Below are 22,462 nucleotides of genomic sequence, written 5' to 3' on the forward strand. Positions count from 1 at the left end.
TCATGGTCGCAGTAGACTGGGACCCAGGCAGAATGTACGGCTGATCCAACGGAGTGTGAATCAGATACACCAATCCGGTTCTTCCTGGTCAAAGATTTTACCTTGTGGCTTGGCCTTTTAAATCCCAAACAACCACAGAAGTACACATCGAAGGCCTCCAGGGCGTAAGTGGTGGCACAGGGTGTCGGAGGCCAACAGCAGGATTCAGTCCAGGTCCAGTTGCCACTGGTCAGCAGGATACTTCCAGGAAAAGGCCACTTGCAGCTTGTGTTTCTTGGTATTTTTATCAAACAACAGTGGTCCCCAATTGTTGTTGCTAAACTAACTGTGTTTCTTGGTAGCCACACAGAAGGTCAGCCAACTGAGCCGTGAAGTGCACATCTTTGTCCTGGGTACAAGAATTAGCAGTTTCAGTCCTTCAGGACTCCTCATGTCACAGACAGCAGGTCCAGTCCCTTTCCGATCTTCTACAGGCCCAGAAAGTGTTCTGAACTTGGTAAGACGATGTGCCACATTTATGCCTGAAACCAACTGATAGGGGGGGATGGGGGGTGGTCTTGGTAACTGTTGAGCACACCCTAACCAATGGGCTAAAAGTTCCCGGGGCAAACCTTACCCACTTTTTCACTAGATCTTGTTTGCCTTACTGCAAACAGGTCCAAAATACCATGTGTATAGGCATTTGCACCATGACAAAAGTCTTCAGTCACCCGAAACTCGGGCTCTGAGAGCCGTAGTGTGGCTGTGGTGGGTAGATTACCATGGTAATCCTACTGTCCTCCCAAATTTATTTAGTTATTTATTTATTTATTTATAAAGCGCAACATTCACCCAATAGGGATATCACAGCACAAGTGTAGCGGGAGGGTAGTGAATTTGGCTGGTCTCAGTCCTTGGGGAATAAGTGAGTTTTAAGATTCTTCCTGAACGCCATGTCATCCTCCATCTGCCCTACTCTTACTGATCCTTTTAATCTCAGCTAGCGCCTGATGACTTGACCTTAGGCCCCTGGACAGGGTGTAGAATTTAATTCTGTCCCGAAGAATCCTAGGGCCGGTGTGATGGAGTGCTCTGTGTGCATGTCCTAAGAGCTTAAATCTTGCTCTTTGATGCATGGGCAGTCAGTGAAGTTGCCTCAACCAATCCGTCGCTAAGATGTATCTGCCCTTAATGCACACAAGCTTGGCCGCTGCATTTTGTATCACTTGCAGATGTTTGATAAGGTAGTCTGGCATGCCAACGAAAAGTGCATTTCCGTAATCCAGCCTACTTACAAGCAGGACCTGTGTGACTTCTTCTGCTTTCCAGTGGGATCAGGGGATGAGCCTGTTTAATTGCTTCAGTGTAGCGAAGCTTCTACCACACAGGGTCCGCACGTGGTCCTGCATTGATAGGGTATTATAAATGATGATACCCACATTGTTTGCGCACTGCCTGGGTGCTGGGGCAATGCCCAATGAGTGGGGCCACCATGACGCATCCCAGATATGGTTGGCTACACCGAGAAGCAAGATTTCAGATTTCTCAGCGTTTATCTTTAAGCACTGTTTTGACATCCAGTTTGCCATTTCAGTGAGGCAGTTGTTGAGTTTGGCTCTAGTGTCCTCATGCCTATCTCCGATGGCTATTGTCAGTTGAGTGTCATCCGCATAGGAGCTAATCCCAAAGCCCCATTTCGTACCAAATTTTGCAAGATAGGATACATAGGCATTAAATAAGCTAGGGCTCAGGGATGCTCCCTGCGGGACACCACAACTGAGATTTTTTGGAGTTGAGGAGAAGGCACCCATTTGCTTGGTTTGTGTTATGTTGCTTAGAAATGAGCTGAAGGGCTTTAGCGTGTATCCCTTTTTCGTGCAGATTTTCAAATAGAAGCTGGTGGGAGACAGTGTCGAATGCCACCAACAGGTCTAACAGGATCCAGGCTACTGCCTTTCCCCGGTCCAGCAGTGATCTTACATTATCTAGGGCAGCCAAGAGAGTTGCCTCTGTACTGTGGGTGGCCCTGAAGCCCGTTTGAGAGGGGTCCAGTAATTGGTTAGACTCTAGATAGTTGGACAGTTGTCTATTGACTAACTTTTCCAATACTTTGGAGAGATAAGGAGTTGAGAAATTGTCCTGTTATTGGCTGGGTTATTTACATCTTAGCCTGCCTTCTTCAGCAAGGGGGTCACTATGGCCTGTTTCCAAATCTCTGGAAAAACTGTGGTCTCCAGAGATTGGTTAAATAACTGCGTGATGTATGGGCCCAGGATGGGTATGATCTGTGAAAAAATAAAATGTGGGCATGGATAAAGAGAGGGGGTCCCGATTTCACTTCCCCCATTGCCTTGGCGACCTCTTTTTCTGTAAAGGGGACAAAACTACGGGGGCGTCGGGATGAGGGTCCCTACTTTCCCAGTTGGTGAAATCTGCTGGGGTGGTGATATTAAATAACGAGTAAATTGTACATATTTCATCTGTAAAAAAATTCACTGATCATTTCACAGCATTCTGCTGAGGGATGCAGGGTTTGGGACATACAGGTCTGTTTGCATACTATTTTGTATAGCTCTTTTACAGAGTTGGCGTTCTCGTTTATTTGTTGTGCAAAGTACGCTTTTTTGGCCTTCTTAATTGCATAACTGTAGCTCCAAAGTTCTGTTTTATATGCTGACTTATCGGGGTCCGATCTGGACAGTCTCCAGTTTTGTTCCATTATTTTGCACCTTTTTTTTCAATGCCTTAGGTTCTGCTGTGTAACACTTTTCGGATACAGTTTTTCTAGTGGATTTAGATTTAAGTTTCGGTGCGCGTTGTTCCAGAGTCTTAATGATCTCTGTTTCAAGGTTCATTGCGCCCCTGTTGGTGGGTAAGGTTCCCAGGGTCGCTAGATCGTTGGGAGCAAAGTGGTTTTGAAATGTGTCAGGAGTTACTAATTTCCAAGCTCTATACGTCCCGTGCATAGGTTTAGGAACTTTTGCTGATATCGCGGGTAGGGAGAATGAAAAGGTAATTAGTGAATGATCGGTCCATGTAACGGGTTTAATCTCCTTGTCTATGATGGATTCTTTGTTGGAGGATAGTAGGTCCAATGCATGCCTTGTGATATGTGTGGGCCCCTTGATCCATTGTTTTAGTTGAAGGATCTGCATGTTGTTCTGTAGATGGGTTATCGCCACATTGTTGGTTTTTCAAAGTGGACATTGAAGTCCCCAATGACCATAACATTTTTATATTTTAGGCCGGCGGGAAATAACTGCATGAGCAGAATAGCACTAAGTTCTGACTGGTGTCCAAGGGGATTGTAGATCACAGCCCCACTAAATAAGATATGATTTCCTATAGATATATCGAATGGCAGTAGTTCGTACTCTCCCAGCTTAACTACTGTGATGGGGAGGCATTTGAGGCAGTCTTTAAACAGAATGGCTAGTCCCCCACCCTTCCGCCCTTGCCTGTCTTGCCATAATATTTTATACTCTGGAGGGATGGGGGGAGGGGACAGGGTGTTTGCAATGTCAGGAGAGTTGTTACCATCCAGCCAGGTTTCAGTGATAAAAACCAGGTCAGGATCAGTCTCCTTGATGGTGTCCCAAATCTCTAAAGAGTGTTTAAGTACCGATCTAGCATTAAAGTACATGCAGTTAAGTCTCACTTGATCGCCCACTTCTCTATGTGACTAATCAGACTGCTAGGCTACAACATTTGCAAGTTATACAGGAAAAAGGCCCTTCTGTATGTCCTGGGGACGCTTCCATGCATGATGTTTGTTTGCAAGGAGCATGTGTGGCTACTGCCAGAAGTGACTTTCTCAAATAGTACAGTAGGCTCCTAAGGTCTTTCTTGTAAGGGGCAGGGGTCCTGGTCTTGGACGGTCGCAGACAGGCCTGCCTTAGGCGCGCCAGCGGCGTGTCCGCTGTGCGCACACTGGCGAGCGGAAGGACTACTCCGCCCCCTCCTCGACCGGAAGTGCCTTGCAAGAGACCTAGGTGCTGTCAGCCCCGCCCTCCAGTTCACTGCTGCGGTGGACCAGGGCGGAAGACAGACTGAATGTTGTGCAAGTAAGCAATGTGCAAATTCAATTCACGGGGGTGCGTTTAAAATACCATAAAAATTAGCAGATTTTATCTTAAAAATACGGGCTAAAAACAGGAATTATAAAGTATTTCCCACAACTGCCGTAGTCACTATGCAGCTAATGGTGAAATCAAGCGGCAGCCAACTCACCATGCACATTTAATAGTAAAAATGCAAATTGAGACCGGCACTGAGGCAAATGTCTGCCCGACTTTTACGTCAATACTGCCATTTCTAAACACCTTCAATGTATAAATATACCTTCACTTGCCATGGCAAGTCACGGCTGTATACTTGCACGGCTCGGAAGGAATTCAAGTCCCTGCCTGATGCACTGACAAGACGCTGTCATCTTCCTTGCAGAGAATCCAGCTCCAGTGTTTCCGACTCCCCTTGCGGGGTGTTAGAGATCGAGACCCGGAAAGAGATTCCAACCTCTCATTCTAAGGTTTTGAGCAGACTAGAACCTAGAGGGACTTTTGGCAAATCTTGGCAACACCTATCCTAACTATAGCTAAACTAGATTATAGAAAAACAGCACCTACTTCTTACCTCGTACTACACTTAGGTTAGGTACACTGGGGTAGAACTAGCTAGAAGCACCAGACGAGTATTCACATTTTAGCCTGTGTTATTAATGTATGTTTTTTTACGAATATATGTCATCGCTACAAACCATGCTATTGCAGTATTATTTTATCCTACTGCTAACGCTGTACGTATTATACTTCGCATTCTGTTTTACAATTGTAGCAGTTCATATCTCTTGCACGAGAAATAAGACTGTTCAATAAACCCTTGTTTTTAAAACGCCCGTCTACCTATTTCTGGGTAAACTCTGTAGAAACGAAGCATGCACGATTGACTGAGTGAAACTGTTATCTATTGTTTCCACGGTTCTGAGACTGTTCCGATTCTAAAGGGAAACAAAGTTGTTATGTTAATGCAGTTGTCAGAGACGAATCCCTTCTTGTTCATTCGGGAAGTTTCTAGAGACCCGAATTAGCTGGCACACACAAGTAATTAAGTTTAATGTACTCGTTAGAGGCATACTGACTTCAGTCCTATGCCACAACTATTGTGTATATTATTCCAACGTGCAGAGCCTATCAGGGATATAGGAACTACACTACAGTCCTTTCTCTTTCAAGTGTTCCCCAAATGTCACATGAAGCTCAACAGACCTCTCAAGCTAGATTTGTCACTCTGCTGTCAAAAAGAGACTTACAGCCCCTACACCTTGCATATTCTTCAGTTCACACCCAAGCAGGTCAGCCTATATTTTGCTCCTGCGAGTCATTTCATGCCTATTCTAGGCTGAGCCATAGAATAAGAGCTGGCAGAGGGTTATGCTATTTAGCCTTCTGATAGTTCAATCAGCTAAAGGCTAACTTTATAAAAGTAATTTTTCTGCAATAGTGATTCAAAATCCAACTTCACCATAAAAATCTGATTTCACCATAAAATGTTTTTTTAAAGAAATCTTTTTTTATTGAATTTTATTAACAATGAAAATAATCCAGCAAATCCGCATAATTGTATCGCAGGCACATATCATACATACCATAACCTAGTTTCGCTCTGAAATACACTGAAAATAAAGAAGCAGTAGGAAATGGCATAAGGCAACACAACACTCTTCCCCCTCACCCCCGTGATCATCATTTTATTCATCTCCAGAAGTGTGTCCATCTTGTTCACCTTCCCCACCTACCTGCGTTCTACAAGAAGACAATACCTTGTCCCATTTCCTGAGGCATCCCCTGCTTTTGTAGATGGTCTTCTCAGTCAGCATGCATCAATCCATATCATTGTACCAACCCTGCAGTTGTGGTGGGTGCAGAGCTCCCCACCTTTGAGCAATATTTCTTTTTGCCACTCCTAGTTCTAGGGATTGCCATATTTGACTATATTAAGGAGGTGACGTATGTCCACAGATATTTAATATGCAGCATTTGATTATGTCCGCCACCTGGTATTCTGTGGTTGTGTGCCTCATATCTCAAACGTCGGACCAATAAGTCTTTATTTGTGGACAGTCCCAAAGAATGTGAATAAAGAACTCCACCTCCCCACAGCCTCGCAAGCAGAATGTTGTTGGGGTTTTTTCTTATAATGTGAAGTGTGGTTCGGGAGTAGTATTGAGGAAAGTGTTCTTCTGATCGGCATCATTTGTACCGAGACTCCATTGCTTTTTCATTGCCATCTCGTATCAAACACTTCCACACGACCCACCTGGTCGTGTCTGCTGATGCCTGAGGAAAATCTAACTAACACGACAACAGCCATCTTGCAGCCTGCATTTCTGCCCAGGAACTGTCGCACACCCAACCCCCCTGTTCTTGCAGTTCAACAGCCATGAGACACTCACACCCTGTGTAAATTATTTGTTTTCCATCTCCTGCTCCCAGCCTGGTGAACATCCTTGACACCGTGATCAGGTTATCTGGACAATGGTCTGACTGCTGGGACTTGATCAGGGTGATTAAACAATGACCTTAAAGACCGAGCTTTGATCAAGGTGATTAAACAATGACCTGAAAGACTGAGCCTTGATCAAGCCGAGTGAACAATGATTTGTGTACCAAGCCTTGACCAGGTCACCATCTACAAACGTCGTCTGGATCTGGTTATCAACTGCAAACACAGCCCTGATTGAACAATGAACTAACAGCCAAAATACTGAGATGAAAAAGTATAAAAGGCTTGTAAGCTGCGGAGTAAAGCATCAGACTCCTCTGTCTTGTTTCTGACGAGCTTGCGACTCTGTTCCATAGCCCGGGCTATTTGAATAAATCTGGGTTCCTCCTGCAGACGAAGGCTCCTGTGTCTCCTTTTACTACGTATGAAGGGTATGGAAGACTTGGGCGGTTCCCCCGCCGCCGAGACCCAGTAAGTGTGTTAATCCGGTTCTACAGTATGATTGGTCTAATATGCGCAGTTGGACTAGCTGAAAGCTCGATTTTATTGCAATCTCTCTGGGAGCTCCCGGCACCTCATTCCACTCACCCTCTTCGAATTGGCCAACCTCCGCCTCCCACTTCGCAACAAGGGTCAACATAGGATCAGTGGCGTTGTTGAGTATTGTTGGAAGTGGAGGTCCCTGTCGCTTACCGCCGCCACCAAATACTGGAGCCGTGCGTCCCCCACCCCTCACTTCAACGTTAGGCTAAGTAAGGACACCGTCTGAGATAGCCCTGCTCACCCCCTTAGTAGCTTGGCACGAACAGCCAGGCTGATTTCCAAAACACGAGTGTTCAGTATGTGCAACCACGCTCACCCTATGTTGTCATCACAAATACACTCCACACGAGTATTGATAGAATGAGTATAATCTTTATATAGGCAAATATACGATATGACCACACGATACAAAATCAACATATAAGAATGGGTAGTATTCTTTCCGGTGGGTTGGTAGGTTCTAATCCCAACCACCGCTTCTAACCAACAGTTAAGCTCACTTCTAACTGTTTCCCAAAAGGTTAGGCTAGTCGTATTGCTAGAATCACCCACATTGCAAAAGGAAACAATACTGCAATGCATAACAATATTCTCGTATACTGTGCAACAGAGAAACAATGTCATACATAGCGCCACAGTCATGTACTTTGCAATTGAAGGAATAATGCAATGCGTATCACCACCAGCATGCCCTGTACCAGGAAGAAACAAAAGCAATGCGTCACGCTACAATCCTGTACAGTGCACTGAAGAAATAATGCAATGCACCACGTTACAATCAGGTAATATGCAAGGGAGAAATAACAGTGCGTAGCGCACCCAGCATGCAGTTCGCCAGGCACAAATGAGGTCAGGCGCCATACGACAGTTAAATAGTTCATTAGAAGCAACAATGCTAACTGTAATATGACAGTTTTAGGTGCTCCGTTAACAGTGCCCCCATTATGGATCAAATGATGACACAAAAAGTACTGCTTCTCACTCCAGCCCCAGTACTGCCCTGTCTTGGGTCAGCACGGGCCGGGATCCGGGCCGAAGCAACGGCTCGCGCAGGTGACTGAAGCGGGAGGCCGAGAGAGTGTCCCTCCAGGCCCGCAACTCACCCCAGGTGTTGATCCACTTTACCTGGGGGGACGCGATTCACTCTCCTCCCCGACGTCCGTGACTTGGGCCTTGATCCAGAACTCTGTCAAGGGCTGCGGAGGACTCGGGCCAGCGGCTCAGTTCTTCTGTGGCTGACGGTCCAGGTCACTGCTGATTGATTCAGAGGGCCCCAATGACTTGTCCCTCACTCCAACGGTCTCAGTCCACACCAAGACCCGCCCTTAGCACTGTGGAGACTTTACTTCACTTCGGTGCACACCCTAGCCAGGCACTCCTCACCAGCACCTCAGGTTGCACTTAGACATGCACACCGCACGTCCGAGGCTCGCCTCTTCTCTGGTGCTCACAACGATCCGGCGCTCTTCACCAACGCTCCGCTTGCACCTTAAAATCGCTAGTGTGGCAATTCCTATTAATATTCATTTTGCAAAGCCCTGAAGCCTGTCCACATCAAACAAGAAATCACTGGACCAAAGAGGGGTCGCTCCATCCATCCCATGTACGCCATGGCCTCCCTCCATAGCTGGGCGACAGTTCTCGTACGCATGCATTTGGCCCTGTAAAGTGCTTCTACATATCCCTCTACCCCAAGCAAATCTGCCTAAGCTTATGGTCAGTTCATCTGAAGGTGAAAAGACCCAGTCAGAAACAACAGTCAGTTGTGTCGCCCCGTAATATTTGCTGATATTCGGTAGTCCAATCCACCCATCGTATACCCCTCTGGTCTCCTTCTGTAGGGCATCCGGGGGAGTGGGGAGGAAGATGAGGTGTTATTTCCCCAAAGTAGGAGTCGGAGTGCCTCCTCCGTTCTAAGACAAAAATATTAGGGCACTGGATATGGTGTAATTTGTAATGCATAAATCTTGTGTGGGAGTGTCCTCATTTGAAAAATTGTTGACATCCTCAACAGGGAAAGCGGAAAGGTCTTCCAATGTTGTACATCATGTTCAAAACGCTCCAAAATAGGTTTGAGGTTACGGTTGTGGAAGGTAATCCATTGTATTGTGATGTAAATACTTAAGTACCTAAATCCCTCCTCCACGGGCATTGGCATGTCCCCCAACAGAGCCGGAGGCGGGCCACTTATGAGGTGCAGGAGTGATTTTTGCCAGGTGATCGTATATCCGTAATAGGTACCAAAAATATGTAGTATCTGCGTGAGTCTAGGAAGAGTGAATGTTGGATTTGTAACCTAAAATAAAATATCACCCGCATATAGTGATATGCGGTCTTCCCATGGTTCCTCCCCAGTTTATTCCCTGCGCCAAAGTGTCCCCTCTGATCCATATTGCCAACAGCTCTAAAGCCAGGGCAAACACCAATAGGGAAAGCAGGCAGCCCTGATTGTTCCGCAAAGCAATTTAATGACTTGGGCAGTCACCCCATTTACTCTAACCCTTGCCTCTGACCTAGGCACAAAAGTTGAATCCAACTCAAAAAGACCAGGCAAAATCCAAATTGCTCCAGGATTGCGTGCATGTAACCCCAGTCAAAGGGTATTGAACGCCATGTAGGCATCCATAGATAGTACCATTGTGGTGATAAAGCTTTCCTGAGCACAGGCCATCACTCCAAACAGCCGTCTGAGCTTAAGTCTGGTTCCTCTATTGGGCATATAGCCCGATTGGTCCGGGTGAATCAGGACAGTTATGAACTGCCAAAGTCTAATTGACATTAGTTCAGCTAGGACATTGGCCTCTACATGATCTATATCAATATATATATCTATATGATCCACAGCTATCCATGGGTTTATTCTCTTTGTTCCTCTGGTAACTGCCCTGCAGCCTTGGCTTCATTCCACATATTTAGGAGATGGGGTGGCCACCTTGTCAACCAGTCCCTTGTAAAGCTCATTCGGCATCCCATTAGGTCCTGTTGCTTTCCCCAAGGAAACTGAGCTACTAGCCAGCGCAATTTCATCAGGTGAGAACTCACTATCCATCCTCTGCATATGACAGCTCTGACAGCCAAGGGGAGGGAAAGGTGGGGGGGAGGAGCCACATCTGCAAGAAATTGGTGAATTTCATGTGGTTGGAGAGTACTCCTGTCTCTATATAGTTTGGAGTAATAGTTTGTGAATTCATCTGCTATACCTTCTGCCTTAGTCCCAATCTCTCCCTTAGCCGTTACCAGTCTAGGCAGCCAGTTGCATGTCTGATCCCTCACTTCCAACCAGGCCAAAAGCTTGCTAGCTTTATTCCCCACATCATAAAGTCTCCTTTGTGTCAAGATATGACCTTTCCATGCTGTGTCTTCTGGCAGGTCTCTATATTCCTTCTCTTTTAGTTTAAAGGTGTGCATATGTATGTAAAGTCTATCACATTCCAATGTCGCAAACCCCTCCTCAAGATAATCCATTTCGGCCCTCGTCTCATTTTCCCGGCTATCTAGGTGTAGGCCTGTCCGCCCAGTACAGTTTTGTATGCTTCCCAGATTACAATCGGTGAAGTGATGGACCCTAGATTTTCTGTAAAATAATGGTCTGTCATAACGATGTCATAACTTTTTTATCTTTACATACCAAGGACTAATTATTTTTGGACCAGTAATGGTCCAGCAGTTTTCTCCAAGCTCCAGCCAGACTGGGAAGTGATGTGAAATTCCCTGCGCTAGGTGTTTATAGTCGCCATGAGCCTGGAGGTATGTGTCTGGTGTATAAAAATGTATCTGACCATGTAGCGATGTGTTGTATCCCAGACACAAATCTATATTGTCAGCGCCGAGACACCATTTTGGTATTTGCGCACTTTATAAATATCATTATCATATTGCCTATCCTCCGTATGTTGGAGTCTCCATGTGTCGGTCAGGCTCATGCATCTACAAAGGAGGGTAGTGGGGATGTAAATCCCTTTTGCGGGGCGGCTCTGCGCCTGTTCTCTGCATCAGACACACCAGCATTAAAATCTCCCCCTATGATTAAGACTCCCTGTGGTATATGAATGAGTAGTCCACTGATCGTCTGGGAAATTATTGGATGGTGGCTCAGAGGAACGTACGCCAAAGATAGGGTTTTGCAGGGTAAATCCTTTTCTGGATTCACATGCTGTGTATTATTCCGCCATCTAGTGATTGGGTCTGGAATAGTCTTTCTTTTTTCTTTTTTTTTCTTTCAGTTTGGGGCGTAGTCCACCACCATTTGGTGCTAGCTCCATCCCTTGTGTGACGTCAGACGGCGCACCGGAAGTTCTTGTGCATGGTAGTCCTCTTCAGATTCTTTTGTCCACCGTTGGGTCTGGAAGCAAAGGGAGACTCTCTGATGATCTGGACGAAATCCGTGAAAGAATCAAAGAATTAGACTCAAAATACCACCAATCATAGACTACGAAGACACCGGAGGCAAGTAAGGACCTCCGATGCCCCTTTTCCTTTTGAAAACACAGACGAAACAACAACGCGCATGGATAAACAGAGGGTGAGGTAGGTGCCATGGTAAATAACCCTTTCAAATTCTCCCCAAAGTGCTACCACAAGTTTGCCTACCGCAATCCACATGACGTCTGTAACCTCTGCCTGCCTAAGGATCACAAGGATAAGGACTGCAAGGACTGCGCGGTGTTCGTGTCGAAGATACTCAAGGTTTGCGGAAACCAGTGACAAGACCACTACGCAGCCATGTTACTAAGGCAGAAACAACCTTCGTTGAAGGACTTGGGTCTCTCAGTCGATGAGGAGACCAAGGAGTACCCGCAGAATCGACACACCGGGGCTCTTACGTTGCGATACTCTAAGGGGACACCGAGAAGAGGTGTACCGCAAAGTAGGCAACGAAGGACACCGAGAAGAGGACGGACAAGGTAAGAAACCCTTTGCTGTAGGAACCCAAGGGCCACGAAGAGAAGGCACAAAAGGCAGCCCAGGCATCGAAGAAAATAATGACCAAGGGTCAGTCATGATCAAAAGAACCCCACGGATCCCACCCCAGGGATACCGACGAGGGAAGATTGTTGAAAACGGCTAAGTTAAAATCCGAACGAGAGGCCGCGAAGGGAAAGACCTCACCTTCAGAGCCAGAAACCACCACACCCAAGAAGATCTCCCCGGCCTCAGACGTAGAGAGCGCCCTCGAGGTGCAGCAAAAGAAGAGATGCCTAGAAGGGGAAACTGTGCTCTTTCAAAGAAAAATTCTGAATTCTGAATTCCTGCGAATCCTGACGAAGAAAACACGGAAGAGGTACAAATCCTCGATGCGCTGGCAACCCCTGAACCGTGCGAAGAAGTTGTCGAAGAAGAACTCTATGCTCTAGAGGAGGAAGAATCCTCAGACTTTCGAGGAAGAATGGAACGACCTTGACACAAAGTCTAGAAGAAGTGGTCTACTGCTATCCCTCAACGCTTCCCCACCAGATGACATAGCCTTCTACAACAGCTTCATCAAGAGAGCAGCTGATACCTTCAGGATGCACTTGGAAGAGGAAAAAGGAGACTCCTGCTTCCTTCTAAAGACTTTGGCACCATCCACCAGGGGGTTCAATACCTGCCAATGCTACCAAGCATCCTGGACCATGGAAGAAGGCCTTCAGAGAACCCGCCTCAGCTAAAGGAGTAACACCAAGGGTGGCGAAAAACGAGTTACTTACCTGTATTGGTATGTCTTTCATAGATTCATATGCTTAGAATCATCCTCGACGACGAGGTGGGAGTCTCGCCGTACAATAAAATATATACATTATAGTCATAAAAACATCATACTATAGGCTATAGTAGATAGCAAAGTCACTACACTAGACTATCTTAGTCCTTTTGCAAAAAGAACCAAACTTGGAAACCAGCCAATCAGGCAGCAGCCCCTCCTAGAACCTTCCCCACAGAGACGCAAACCCTCAGATTTTCGTAGCACAAGTGACCATAAGTATGCCATAATGATAAGGTAAGCCTCTCTGAGGAGGAGGGAGTGTCGCATGTGAATCTATGAAAGATACCAATACTGGATAACTGAAGTTACAGGTAAGTAACTAGTTTTCTTATCCAGTATTGGGGTATCTTTCATAGATTCACATGCTTAGAATCAGAGTAGCTAGCAGTAAATAATGCTTATACACATAGTGGATGGTGGGTATCATAAGAAGTTCAAGAGACACCATGTCAAACCATTGCAAAATATATATAAGCAACCTATACTATGAGAAAGAGTAAACAATACATAACAATGATTGTATACAATAAACAATCTGTATAATATCAGAAACTATATAAATTCCTGCCATCAGGCTTACCTTATCTAAAGAGGTTTCGTAGTACTGCTTGTCCAACTGCTGACTCAGCTTCTGTTGCCAGATCCAGGCAATAATGCAGAGTGAAAGTATGTACACTCTTTCAGGTTGCAGCCCGGCAAATCTTGTCCAAAGATACACCAGCAAACAATGCCGTAGATGAAGACATTGCCCTGGTAGAACAAGCTTTAGGCTTGCTTGACAATGGATGGCCTGCCTTACCATGGCAGAATGTAATGGTGGATGCAATCCACTTTGAGATAGTAGCTTTTGATACAGCTGAGCCTGGCTTGGGTCCACCATACGAGAGAAATAACCGATCAGATTTTCTGATGGACACAGTCAGAGATATGTAAAATTTCAAGCATCTTTTGACATCCAAGGTATGCAATGACTTCTCCACTACTGAAGTCGGATTAGGAAAGAATGTTCGCAATACTACCGGCTCATTGAGATGAAATGAAGTAGGAACTTTAGGTATAAACGTGGATTAGTCCGCAGGAGGACATAATAATTAACAAATTTCAAATATGGTTGCCTTATAGTAAATGCCTGTATTTCACTCAATCGTCGGGAAGAGGTGAGTGCCAACAGTAGAGCCATCTTCCATGAGAGATACTTGATATACGCTTTATGAATGGGTTCAAATGGATGTTTCATCAGTTGTTGTAGAACCAGGTTCAGTCTCCATTCCGGAGGAGGAGCTCTAATAGGTGGGAAAGCTCTGAAAAGACTCTTCAGGAACTGCTTAATGAGACGATTGGGACAAAGTGATGCCATCCCAGAAGATCTTCTGTATATGGAAATAGCGGCTAAATGCAACTTAACCGATGCGAACGTTAGACCAGACTTTGAAAGCGACAAAAGATAAGGCAGAACCTTATCGGGAGGATATTTCAGCGGATATAAGCTGTTGTTATAACACCAGGAACATAATCTCTTCCATTTTAAGGCATAGGTCCGTAATGTAGTATGTCCCTGCATTCTTGATATAAGTCTACATCCCTGAAATCTGTGAGTCCAGGAACCAAGCATGGAGTTGCAGTTGAGCTGGGTAAGGATGAAGAATTTGGCCTTTGCTCCTTGTTAGTAGATCCGGTATTATTGGAAGGCGGAATGGCCTGCACTTGAAGAGAAGGAGAAGCTCTGTGAACCAGTGCCGACGTGGCCATTTCGGTGCAATCCGAATCATGCAGCATGGCTCCTTCATCTTGGGTAGGAGCCTCGGGATCAGAAGAACAGGAGGGAATGCGTAGGCAAAGATTCCCGTCCATCTCATCATGAAAGCGTTCCCCCAGGAACCTTTTTCCGGTTCCCAACTTGCGAAGAAAAGGCACTTCCGATTGTCTTTGGTGGTAAAGAGATCCAGATTTGGCTTGCCCCACTTTTAAAAGATATTGTCCAGTATTGTTTGATCCAATTCCCACTCGTGACACGATTTCTTTGCCCTGCTGACGGAATCTGCCCAGGTATTTTGGACCCCTGGAAGATGTTCCGCCTTGATTGTGATATTGTGCTGTAGAAGCCACTTCCAGATGTTTTGAGCTTCATGGGACAGAATGTGAGACCGTGCACTACCCTGCTTGTTTAGGTAATGCATGCAAGTGGTGTTGTCGGTTCTGATGAGAACTGTTGATCCTCGAAGAGGAGGTAGAAAAGACTGCAGGGTCAGTGATATTGCTCGAAGCTCCAAAATGTTGATGTGCATTTTTGCCATTGCTGAAGGCCACTTCCCTCTTATGCTTAGATCTTGAAGATGCGCACCCCAACCTTCCAGGGAAGCATCTGTGGTGATAATAAAATCCGGAACTGGAGGCTGAAAAGTGAGCCCTACTGAGACATTCCTGCAACGCCTCCACCAAGAAAGTGTTTCTTTCATAACTGGAGTTACTTGAACCATGTCGAATGAACCTGAGATCTGGAGCCACTGATTGTCCAGCTCCTCTTGAATTGGCCTCATCTTTAGCCGTGCCTGTGGCACTAGCAGAATTGCTGATGACAAAATCTCCAGAAAAGATTCGATCATTCTCATTGAAGCAAACTTTCTTTTTAGGAGGTCTGATGCCAGAGAGAGAAGGCGAGATATTCTGTCTGTGGACAAGAGTGCTTTATCTTGAACAGTGTCCAATTTTGCTCCCAGAAATTGTATCACTTGAGAAGGATAGAGGCTTGACTTTTGGGCATTTAACGAGATGCCCAGATAATTAAACATTTGCAGGCATTTGGTTGTTGCACGAGAAGCCTGGCGAAAAGAAGGAGCCTTTATAAGCCAGTCGTCCAGATATGGGAATAGTTGGATGCCTTGCAGCCTGAGATGAGCTGCTACTGGAGCTAGAAATTTGGTAAAGACTCTTGGAGCCGAGCGCAGGCCAAATGGAAGGACTTTGAATTGGAAATGTGCACCTCCCACAGTGAATCTCAGAAACTTTCGATGTTTGAGGTGAATAGGGATATGAAAATACGAATCCTGGAGATCAAAGGTTGTCATGAAATCCACATGGTCTAGAAGCTGAAAAATCTCCTGAAGTGTTACCATGCAAAAGGATTTCTTCTGTAGGTATTTGTTCAGCTTTCGTAAGTCTAAGATCGGCCTCCAATCCCCAGACTTTTTCTTTATCAGGAAAAAACGAGAATAGAAACCCTTTCCTGTTTGAGAGTGAGGAACTCTTTCTATCGCCCCTTTTGACAACATAGATTTTACCTCTTTCCTTAGTAGAGAAAGATGTGGTGGATTTTTCTTTGGAGGTGGATGAGGAAGGGGAAATTTGGTGAACTCCAGGGTGTGTCCAAATGTTATGATATCTAATACCCACTTGTCTTTGGTTATTTTCATCCTATTGTCGAAATGTTGGAAAACAATAGGGATTTTGAATGCTTGAGGCATGTCTGGTGCAGGTGCAATAGGAATGTCACTGCCTTCTGGCAGAATTTCTGCCCTGAGGTTGACGCTTCTTGCCTAGTTGCCTATAGGCTGCCGTTGGAGGGTTTCTGTATGCCTGTTGTTGCTGGTACGAGTATCCGTAACTACCCTGGTTCCCCTGCAGCTGATATTTCTGGTAACCTCCCCGAAAGGAGTAGGAACCTCTGCCTCTTGATCCTCGCAAAGGTGTCTTCCGATATTGCAAGGACCTCAATGAACTTGCGCTATTGGTGTCCTTTTTTATATCCTGTAATGCATCGTCAATATGCTTGCCGAACAAGAGATCGCCCTCAAAAGGCATGTCCAGGATTTTCGTCTGGATCTCTGGACAAAAATTTGTGGCTTTAAGCCAGCCTTGCCTTCTAAGTGTAGCCGCTCCTGCTAGTTGACGGAATCCAAGAGATGCAATATCCATAGATATATCTATGATCTCGGAAGCGGCCCTTTAGCCCTCTGTGAGAATTTGTCTTGCCTCCATTTTCTTATCATCTGGCAGATCTTCTATATAGGGTGAGATGTCTGACCACAGTTGACGGTCATATCTGTTTAGAATGGCTAAACAATTTGTAGCCCGAAACAGTAGCGCCTGCCATTGTGGTAAAATGTTTGCCTATATTGTCCAGGCTCCTTCCATCCTTGTCAGGAGGAGCTGTTATTGGAGCTGAAGGTTTCCTTGATTTTCTTTGCGCTGCCTGTGAGATAAGAGTCTGCTTTAGGGTGACCTGAAAGGCAGGCTGGCGCATCATCCGGCGCTTTGTACTTTTTGTCAATCCTAGGGAGGATTGCTGGAACGGAGAATGGAGTTTTCATGATTTTTACTTTCCATATGTGATCAATTATGGGAATAGAGCGTGTAGACTTCATGTTTTGGTCTTTAAAATCATACTGGCATGTTTAGGTGAAACCTAACTGAAGCCCTTTCCATAATGGCATGGAACCCTCCTATGTCCTCAGGAGGAGAGTCTGCAGCTGGAGGAATCGGTGAAGCTGGAGCCGGAATTAGATATTCATCCCATTCGTTAACGGTAGTGGACGAATTAGGAATTTCTCCATCCTCAGCCACTGTGTCCCCGTCATCATCCTGTAGCAGTTGTAAAGGCAACGTCACCTGGGGCTCAGAAACTGGTGTTAAAAGTGTCACAGGTTGCATTTGCACAGGAGAAGGTTGTTGTGGGGATGGAGCTGGAGGAAAACGGCTGTTGTAGTCCTTCAGCATTGCCCTAAGATCCTGAAGCAGGCATTTGAACCACTGGCTCTTGATGGAAAACTTTTGAGGCCCTCTTAGAGACTCACATGGTTCATAATATTCTTCTTCTTCATCATCGTCTTGATATTTTATCCTGAGTTGTGAAGGATCATGTGCCTGTCCGTAGGGGTCATCATCTTCAGATTCCTCCAAGTAATGGCTTGGAGGTAAAGGTGAAATATGTGATACATCATGAAAAAATTGTCTAGAAGATGACAATTTAGAGCTCAAAATAGGTGTAAATTGTAAAGGCGTAGGTCTTTTATGCTTCAAAGTGGCAGAAATATATGTTGATGGCGATTCATATTCTGCAGAAATGGCTGTAACAGACGGCATCGCCGACGTTGTGATCAGACATGGTCGACGATGTGGTCGTCGACGTCATGGTTGAAGTTGTCGTCGACGGTGGAATCATCGCCGAGGGCATAATCATCGTCGACGGTGAGATAGTCGACGGTATCATGGTCAACGGAGGGCTCGTCGACTGTAACGTCGTAGGCGGTGGGCTCGTTGATGGTGGGCTCGTTGATGGTGGGCTCGTCGACAGTATATGGAGCATCGTCTACGGGATACTTGCCGTCGACGGCGGAGGCATTGTTGACTGGATCTTCGACGACGAAGCTGGCGTCGACATGATGTGAGTCGTCGACGGCGTAGGGGTGCTCGTCGTCGATGCCGTCGACGGGGATCTCGTCGACGGTATACTTTTCTTCGATGCTGAAGATCCACTCACCTTCTGTGGTGATTTTCTCGTCGACGAAGATGTTTTACTCATCGATGGAGGATCCTGAAGAGATTTTGAGGTAGTTTTCTGAGAAACCTTCACTTTATCTCTAGATTTTACCTCAGAAGATATTTTCTCTTTTTTTGAGGAAGAGTGACCCACTTCAGATGAAGCTGTTTTCAAGGTCTTACTTAGCTTTTCGAGAAGATCTACAGATCTATACCTCTTCTTGGATAAGTGGGTGGACGCTTGAGGACTAACACTGCCTTCACCTTCAGATACCACTCCAGATGATGCCTTCAACTTCTCCAACCAAACCAGCAGGTGTCCTTCTCTATTCTTTAAGGTCTTGGCAGGAAAGGTGCAACAGATCCAGTAGTCCTTGACCTTTTGTGCCGGGTAGAGGCAATAAATACACTCCTTATGTGGGTCCTCAAAGTGTAGTCTCTTCTTTCCACATGAGGAGCAGGCCAAAACAAACTCTTCTTGGAATCAGACATATTTCTTCAAAGAAATAAAGCTTGTAGGAAAAAACTGAGCAGAGCTCGGAGACTCCCTAACACACGAGGTGCGGTAGAAAATCTGAGGGTTTGCCTCTCTGTGGGGAAGGTTCTAGGAGGGGCTGCTGCCTGATTGGCTGGTTTCCAAGTTTGGTTCTTTGTGCAAAAGGACTAAGATAGACTAGTGTAGAGACTTTGCTATCTACTATAGCCTATAGTATGATGTTATTATGACTATAATGTATATATTGTATTGTACCGCGAGACTCCCACCTCGTCGGCAGGGATGATTCTAAGCATGTGAATCTATGAAAGATACCCCAATACTGGATAAATATAAATCCTCCACAAAAGACCAAATACATTCAGGATAACACAGTCCCGGCTTCCATCACTGTCTCTACAGCAAGAAAGAGGGGGCAATACCTTTTCCTCCACTGGCCCGCCTCCGGAGAGAGAAAGCAAGAGAATGGACTTGGTGGGGAGAAAATGGAGAAAGAAGCAGCAACACAATGGTGCATTGTGAACTCCAATGCTCTTCTTAACAGGTATGGCCACCAACAGTGGTATAACATTGAGGAACTTATGAGCAAAGTCCCAGAGGAGGATACGAAAAGAGCATAATCCATCGTACAAGAGGGTGAGAACATAGCAAATACCTGCCTGAAATCACCCATAGATGCAGTAGATACAGCCAGCAGACAAATGTGCATAGGCACAACATTGCAAAGACACGCCTGGCTACGAATATCAGGCTTCACGCAAGAAGTCCAAACCTCAATTATTAACAGACCTTTCACAGGAGATGCCCTCTTTGGAAAGAAAGTAGATGAATCACTGCAACAAATAAAGAAAGACAATGAAACGGCCAGGGCTATGGGAGCCCTGCAACAGAGGGGCACCTTCAAAAGAGGAGGTTTTAACACCAGAAGACACACAGGAAGATGGGTCTTCACAACAGGCTAACAGCAACAACAAAATCAAGGCAGTGGACAGCAGTCAAACCAGAGGTCCGAGTACCAGGCCTGGCAAAAGCAGGCCTTTCGATACTCTCAGAGCAAGGGTGTGTCCTTCGGAGGAGCGATGCTTATCGATCCTTCGGAAGGCTCAGACACCCATGTCCGTTCCATCAACAACAGTCAGGACAGTGTCTTCTCTCCTGGGGTCGATGACCTCTTGCATCTTCCTCACACCACATGCAAGCCTCCACATGAGACCGCTGCTGGAATGTCTTGAGGATCAATGGGACCAGAAACGAGGGAGCTCGGAGGACAGGATCCAACTGTCTCAGTACGCTCAGCAGTCCCTGAAGTGGTGGTGTTCAGCAGAGAATCTCCTCAAGGTGGTTCCATTCCACAAGGACATTCCAATACAGACCGCTGTGACAAATGCTTCTCTCCAGGGCTGGGGAGCGCATTCGTACCATCTACAGATCTAAGGAACATGGTCCCAGGCGGAGTCCACGTATCACATCAATTTTCTGGAACTCAGAGCTGTTCATTTGGCGCTGAAAGCCTTTCATCTGTCCTTCCGGACCAGCTCCCTGCTTGTACAGACGGACAACACGACCACAATGTATTACCTCAACAATCAGGGGGGTTCAAGATCGTGCACACTGTCTCAGGAAGCACAAGCGATCTGCCACTGGCTGCTAGCCAGGGGACTGACGATAATGGCCACCCATCTACCAGGTGTGCAGAATGCTCAGGCAGACTCACTCAGCAGGCTCGTTCAGGAAAACCACGAGTGGGTCTTAAACGACAAGGTGCTAGGAAACATCTTTGCAAGATGGGGCACTCCAGAAATAGATCTGTTCACCACCGCCGACAACAGCAAATGCCGAAACCTCACCTCCAGGTGTTACTAACCGGGGACTCTGTGCTTTTTGTGCGATTTTTTTCACCCATTCCCCTGATTCCAGCAGTGCTAATCAAGCGGTCTCAATCCAGAGCGCGGATGTGGCCTCTACCGTGATGGTTCACAAACCTTCTCCACCGGTCTCTTTAACCCCATCTGCGGCTTCCATGTCAGCCGGTCCTTCTAACGAAGTTCGGGGGGCAGATGGTGCACCCCAACCTCTCATCGTTGAGTTGGGCGGCATGGCTCCTGAGATAGTACAGTAAGGACACTTGGACCTGCCTGACCACTGCATGGAAATACTCAAGGAAGCTAAGAGACCATCCACCAGGACCTCCTATGCCTACATGGAAGAGGTTCTGCATTTGGTGCACGCCCAAGAATGCTGACCCTACCTCCTGCAAGGAAGATGCCATCCTTCCATACCTACTGCATTTAGCTACATCTGGCCTTAATTTCCATTCCATTAATGTTCACCTCGCAGCATTAACTGCGTATATGAAATGCCCTTCACAAACATCCTTTTTCCAGATACCTGTAATTAAGGATTTTTTAGAGGGTTTGAAGAAGGTATTTCCCCCCGTTGGGCGTCCTTTGCCTTCGTGGGAGCTGAATGTGGTGCTGTCAAGGTTGATGAAGACTTTTGAGCCTATTCATAAGGCTTCTTTACAGCATTTGTCCCGGAAGGCGGCTTTCCTTGTGGCTATAACATCGGCTCGTAGGCTGAGTGAGATTCAGGCTCTGTGTTGTTAGTAGCCCTATACTGTATTTCATGCTTCCAAGGTTGTCATGAGGACTCACCCTAAGTTTCTCCCTAAAGTGATATCTGATTTCCATGTCAACCAGACGATCCCATTACCCACGTTTTTTCAACATCCTTCCTCTCCGGCGGAGAGGTCCCTTCATTTACTGAATGTGAGACGGGTGTTGAAATTCTACTTAAATAAGACCAAAGACAGTCGTAGGTCAGATCCGTTGTTTGTTAATTACGGTTCCGTCAGGACTGGTCTTGCCACCTCCAAACAGTCCATATCTAGGTGGATTGTGTCCTGTATACAACTATGTTACCAGAAGGCTAACAAGACTCTAGGGGGTAAGCCTAAGGCTCATCCAACTAGAGGCAATGCGGCTACAGCGGCTTTGCTACGTAAAGTTCCCATTGCGGACATCTGTAGGGCGGCTACGTGGAAATCTGTTCACACCTTTGCTAAACATTACTGCCTGGATTCTGATGCCAGGATAGATGCGCAAGTTGGGCAGGCTTCGCTGAGGAATTTATTTGCTCAGTAGGATTTTTCTTCTAGTTTTTCCGCTGGGTTTGGTTGTTAGGGATGGGCTTGCCATTCTATTCACAGATTATGACTACACACAGAGATCCCCTACTACAGAAAGAGTAGTTTCTTACCTGTAACTCCAGTTCTTTAGAAGGGGTATCTGTGATAGTCATAAGCGACCCACCCTCTTCCCAGTGGAAGAAACATATTTTTCCTGGATGCTACAGGCCTGGCTTTAAGAGACCTTCAAAAAGAACTGAAAGTAACTTGCCTTTGGCTGTGCATCATGGGATACCGAGGGTCTCTGGAGGGTTCCTTAAAGGCACGGTATCCCTTTTCCAGACACATAATGGCAGCCTATGAGGCTTGTCTGTCCAACCCTTCCTCTCTATCATGACCAAGGATTTTTGTGAAGGGGAGTTTCTGTGAAACTCTGTAAAATGTGTACATTTATAATATTAGTTGGCTATCCATTTTCACTTCAGGATGAAGTGCTGGCCAATGTAGGCTTGTGAATGTCAGGCTGCATTATTTGTCTTTCATTTTCTCTCGTGTCTATGCAGGACTGCAGAAGAAGACAACTTAAGAGACTATTTTG

Source organism: Lissotriton helveticus, chromosome 3_2, assembly GCF_964261635.1.
Source record: "Lissotriton helveticus chromosome 3_2, aLisHel1.1, whole genome shotgun sequence".
NCBI classification, from domain to species: Eukaryota; Metazoa; Chordata; class Amphibia; order Caudata; family Salamandridae; genus Lissotriton; species Lissotriton helveticus.